Below are 5,961 nucleotides of genomic sequence, written 5' to 3' on the forward strand. Positions count from 1 at the left end.
CTCTAAACTTGCTTTCCAGATTGCTGAATCTTATCTGAGGCTAAAAATGCCCAGCACTTTCAGCAGCAGCAACTGCTCCGTGAATTCAGAAAATGTGTTTCAAAACAGATTGCATGAACTGAGTACTTCATCATATGTATCGAAGTAGGTCAATATAAATTGTAAAAAGTAGCTGGAAATTTAGATATAACTTGTTTACCCTGATTTGTACAGAGACTTAGGAAGGGAATTTGTCAATTTAAAACATTTATTCTGTCATTAACAGAAATAATGAAGCTTGTTTTCCTATGGAGTTGTATAGAAGCGAAACCTAATGGAATCCTTCCCTCTTGTGATCATTAAATCTGTGTGGTTGGGCAGTTGCATTATTAAATAATAGATGAAACATGAAAATGCCTGGAGGAAAACTGAGTTGAACATCTATTGCATTCACTACTGTGCATGTAAACAAACAATATTCCCCATGCCAGAAAGCTTACAATCCACAAGAAAACACTTAAGGAAAAGGGCACAAACACAACTGTGTTAACCTGAAGGCTGACAGTTTAAAAACAGGTTCTTCAGGGATTTTCATTTCTTTGCAGATGATCTAGGGTCCAGTCCTAAATCCAGAGAAGTCAATAAAATATACCCATTGACTACAGTAAGCTATCAACCACAAAAGAAAGAAGAAAAGAAAGAAGGAAAAAGAAAAGAAGGAAGGAAGGAACGAAAGAACTTACAAGGATTTCTCTTCTACCTGTTCTGTAAAGCCTACTTTAATGGCATCTTAAAGAGACCAACTTGTTTTCTTTTTATTAAAAAAGTATATCAAAGCAATAATGAGTAGTTTGATCCCAGTATGAGAGAAAATTTTACCTCTTATTTTTTATTAAATAATCCCTTTCAGTTAATAACAATCCTATTTTCAAAGTAAGAAACTAGAAATCTCTGTGTGACTATTCCGTATAACAGGAATAAGGTGGTTTTATTTCTGCAGGGACAGTAAATTGGAGCCTTTCATCAACTACTATTCATCTCCTCTTTTTATGAGGATGTAAGTAAGTAATTATCAGTGAAGTTCAATGATCAAGGTGCTGCATAAATTTGCAGAAGAAACTAATCCTAATTAATCTGACTAAACATATGGTTTAAAATAATCCCCAATGCCAGTAGTTTTTTCTCAATCATTTGCTTTTATATTAGAATTTCATCTGTCCTTCATGCTTGGTATTTGAAATGGTACCCAAAGGAGATGTTTTTACCTGGAAATTTCACAATGTTGTCAAATACACCTTCAGGTACAAAAGGACAAAAACAAATACTCTATTGCTATAGATGAGCACAGTTTATGAAAAAGTGAACCAATGCCAACAATCTTTAGGAAATTTGGTGAAGATAATTAAGGAACAAGTTTATGGCATGCAATGGATAGAACTGAATAGCTATAGGTCTCTGCCACAGCTGTGAGGAAGTTCTCTCCAGGCTGTTCTTGATGGGGAGGAAAAGGGGAAAGGTGGGTTCTGTACGGTGGTTTTACACTGGGTTTTCATTAATGTGTTTATGAAGTTTTTGGCTGTTTTATTTTGAACCATTTTTTAGCCATTCTAGACCTTCATCCCCCTATACTCATTTTGTTTTCTTAATTCCTCAAACTCCCCAAAGACATACACATAAGGTTGGAATAATCTCAAATGTACCTGCAGAATGAGTGATTTTAATGTTAATGTTAAATCTGATACTTCATTGCCACAGTGGATCAAGAGCTCTGCTGTGCCACCCTTGACCCCTGGACTTGAGCCTGAACTGAGCCTCAGGACCCCCATGCCATGGTCTGGGCAAGGAACCACCAACCTGTTTGACAAATTCTCCACTGAGGGACCAGTTTAAAAAACAAAACAAAACAAAACAAAACAAAACAAACAAAACCAACAAACAACCACAACCTAAAGGTCTTTTAAATGTTAAGGGCGTACTTAGCTGTGTCAAAGTCTAGAGGTTTCAAAAACATCTTCCTACTGAGAATTGAGTGCCTCTGAGTGCTGTCAGGGGCACTAAGTTACTTCCCTTTACCCTTCAACAAGCATATGAGTTGTCTGACACATTGAGAAACCTGCAAGGCCCACACAGAAAATTGGCAAAACACTACCCCAGGTTATAATCAAGTGGATACAGAGAAATACAATCCTTCCAGATGATGTTTCTGATGCAAAACAGATGAGTACCCAAGTACCTTCCCTTGTATGAGCTGATATCAGGAAGAGCCTGTAAATAGTGCCCAAAATCATAGAATCATAGAATGGTTAGGGCTGGAAGGGAACTTAAAGATCATCTAGTCCCATTCCTCCTGCCATCAGCAGAGACACCTTCCACTAGACCAGGTTGCTTAAAGCCTCATCCAGCCTGACCTCGAACACTTCCAGGGAGGAGGCATCCACAATTTCTCTGGACAACCTGTTCCAGTGTCTGACCACCCTCACAGGAAAGAATTTCTTCCTAATATCTCATCTAAACCTCCCCTCTTCCATTTTAAAGCCATTACCCCTTGTTCTATCACGAACTGTCCTTGTAAAAAGTCCCTCCCCAGCCTTCCTGTAGCCCCTTCAGGTACTGGAAGGCTGCTATAAGGTCTCCCTGGAGCCTTCTCTTCTCCAGGCTGAACAGCCCCAACTCTCAGCCTGTCCTCGTAGGACAGAACTGCTCCAGCCCTTGGATCATCCTTGTGGCCTCCTCTGGACTCACTTCAGTACATCCATGTCTTTCTTATGTTGGGGGCCCCAGAACTGGACACAGTACTCCAGGTGGGGTCTCACAAGAGTGGAGTAGAGGGGCAGAATCACCTCATTTGAACTGCTGGCCACATTTGACCCTGTTCCCCTTTACACCCCCACAGCAGCCAGAGAGACCTTCATAAACTTGGAGAGCTGTAAGCAGGCTGATAAATGCTCATAGTCCAAGCTTTGTCCCCATATATGGGTGCTGGAACCAGAGCTGTCCCACACTATACCCACAGCCAACAAATGTGCCCATCTGAGCTGCCCCTGCAGCCAAGCTGTTCAGATGCAGAGACATTCAGGGAGGTTGGCTCATAGGTGGGAAGGAAAGGTTAGCTAAATAGTTTCCAGTGCTCTGTCCTTAAACAAATAATTGGTCTTTTTCATCTTCCTCCATTTTTTTTTTCCTGAATGCTAGTAAACTTAAATTGTCATTGTTATGGATTTGTAACAAGTATATATTTCGTTTTGAAAATAAATAAATAAAATTAAAATCTAATTATAAAATAAATATATAATCAGTTACTTATTTTAATATCTTTCTCTTCGCTGGATTTGATCTGAAATGCTCAGGAAAATCTGAGGTGGTTTGCACTACTGTTTTTCTTTAGATGACAAGTACAGAAAAGAATGAAGCTTAAGGACCCAATCCTGCAAATTGCAGGTTGTGCATAACATAATTCTTTTACATGGACAACATAAATTCCAGCACCTGCTCATACAAAATTCACAAGCTAACAAAACACAGCTGAGCTTCCATATGAACAAATTTCAGCATTTCCTCAGGGACAACTGAGGGGTGCACTAGTTGCAAATAGTAATTTCAGAAGTCCAAATGATTTCTGAAAAAATAATAGAGACTTAAAGAAGTTGGAGCTGTCATAGGTGGGATTCTGATTGTAATTAACCCAGAGCAAGTCTGGGATATTTCCACTGGATACAGAGGCAGTATGTGACATTGGTGCAGGGTAACAGCTTTAAATTCCAAGCCTTAAATCCCTACCTGTGTTCAAGAAATTCTTGGATTTTAGAAATGAGAAGTCATCGTCTGTTTGCCATTGTTTTTCCTTTAAGGCAATAGTGAGGGCTTTTCGTGTAATAGTTTATACATTATTTTGGCCTTTAGATCTCTTCCTGCAGGGGAAGTTAGAGTAAAACAAGTCTGAAAAATATCGACTGATTTGAAATGAGCTTCCAGAAGGGGAAGCTGGGTTTTTTTAATTCTTTTTTTTAAGTTTTAATCATTTTAGTGCTCATTACACTAGAAATGTAAGATGCCATTCCTAAGCTTAACAAGTTCACCCGTTGCATGCAAATAATCTGTGATTGGCAGGACTTGGTTGAGGATGGGGCACTGGCTGACTCTGCAGCACCCCGTAGAGGGATGCTGTGCAGAATATGTACAGAACATTGCTCAATGAGACTGAAAAAAACAATGTGTCATCCGTGCTGTGAGCATTCTAGCTCAGCTCAGCTGAAATAGCAAATAGTCTATCTGGTTTAGGGGAAGCTTAGTCTTCTGAAAATCTCTCATCTGCTTAAAAACCCAATGTTTCTATTCCTGAAAAATCCTTGCCATTCCTGCAGAGCATTTACTACAGGACAAACAATTGTAGCATCCAGAACATAACATTGATAACACACACAATTAAGTTGTTATAATGTATTTCAAATAACTAAAGTCATGAGGTTATTGAGTTTTTCACTTATCCTCTGAGATTTGTACCATTTCCTTGTTATAAAGAGGCTGCTTATGGAAGGGGAAGGTGTGAGGATGGTTATAAATGGTAGAGTCATGGGGAGATAATTGCTCCTAGTAAAAGGAGCTGGGAATCCACAATAGGATTTTCACTATCCATAGCTATTTTTCAGTCTGTTTGTACTTTGCATGCACCATGCATGCATTTATATTTCCAAAATTTGTATAAACAGTTATTAATGCTAAGAGTATACATTACATTTCTTAACTTTGGAGACTCTTATAAGAAATGTCACCCTACAGTAGCTGTAAAGCAGTTTATACTTTATTCTCTATGACTCAGATATTTCTGGGCCAGTCTTGCAAATACAAATCACAGTACAGAACCTAGTCAATAGGATGAAGTACTCAGACCTGAATGGTGCATACCCTGAGTGAATACACCATTTTACCACATCCTATTTATATATCCATTGTGCTGTGCGTGATAAAGCAGTAGTCAAAAATAAGAGCTCAGCTGGAGACTCATAATTAAATTTGAATAAATTTGCCCAATTTTTTGTTATGCAAAAACGTATTTCCTATGGTGTCTGGGTTACAAAGACATCACTGGCACTTAGGAGATGAGCAGATGAGGTTGAACCAGTTGACAATTAGTGAAGCACTGCATCTGCTTGCCATTTGCAGTCCCCAAGGCATTAGCTTTGCCTCCTGAGAGCTGTCTTCTGTTTCAAGAATAGAAGTTGGTTTGGTCTGTTACTTGTCTATCACCTTTCAAGATTTTAGGGAGTCACCTTCAAGTTAGCTTCCACACATGAACACCTCAAACTTTCTTCCCTGAGTTATAAATACACCAGCACAGCCCGTTCATGCCAGCAAAGCACAGGCTCCTGGTTCACAAATAGGATTTAAGTAAACAGAATAAAGAATTTGAGAGCTCTTCTCAAAGACTTTGGCCCAAATGCAGACACCTTTCTATCTGCAGGTGCTCTCTGAAGCACTGTGATCGCTACAGTGTCTGAGTTCAAGAGACTGTGGATGACTATCTGTCACAGTGCCTGCAACACCTTGATTTAGGGATGGCAACCTTTTCTTCCCACTGCATCTGGCGGGAGCTGGGAGCTGGAGCCTCAGAGCAGATCCTCTTAATTTCTTAATGTTTGCTTGAACTTAGATGCCATGGTTGTCATACTGCTTAACTTATGTATTTATAAGGTGCTATGAATATGCTCCCTTACACTTCCCCACCAGCTCTGACTTAATCTCTCAAGTGGTTACACATCAAGGCTTCCGCAGAGTCCAGTGGCACTGCCTGTGTCTGGAGCTCCCTTGCCAGGAGGAACGAAGAGTCTCGTAAACTGTAGGTTTTTAATTTGAGCAGAGCATGGGGAAAAGACATGGCCCTCATTTATATTGATGTGAACTGATAGCAAATTAATTACAAAATGCAAAGCTAATAATGAAGAAGACTAGTGTTAGAGCAATTGTTGTTCTTAATTGTTTTGGGGG

Source organism: Antrostomus carolinensis, unplaced genomic scaffold (assembly GCF_000700745.2).
Source record: "Antrostomus carolinensis isolate BGI_N321 unplaced genomic scaffold, ASM70074v2 scaffold26920, whole genome shotgun sequence".
Lineage (NCBI taxonomy): Eukaryota > Metazoa > Chordata > Aves > Caprimulgiformes > Caprimulgidae > Antrostomus > Antrostomus carolinensis.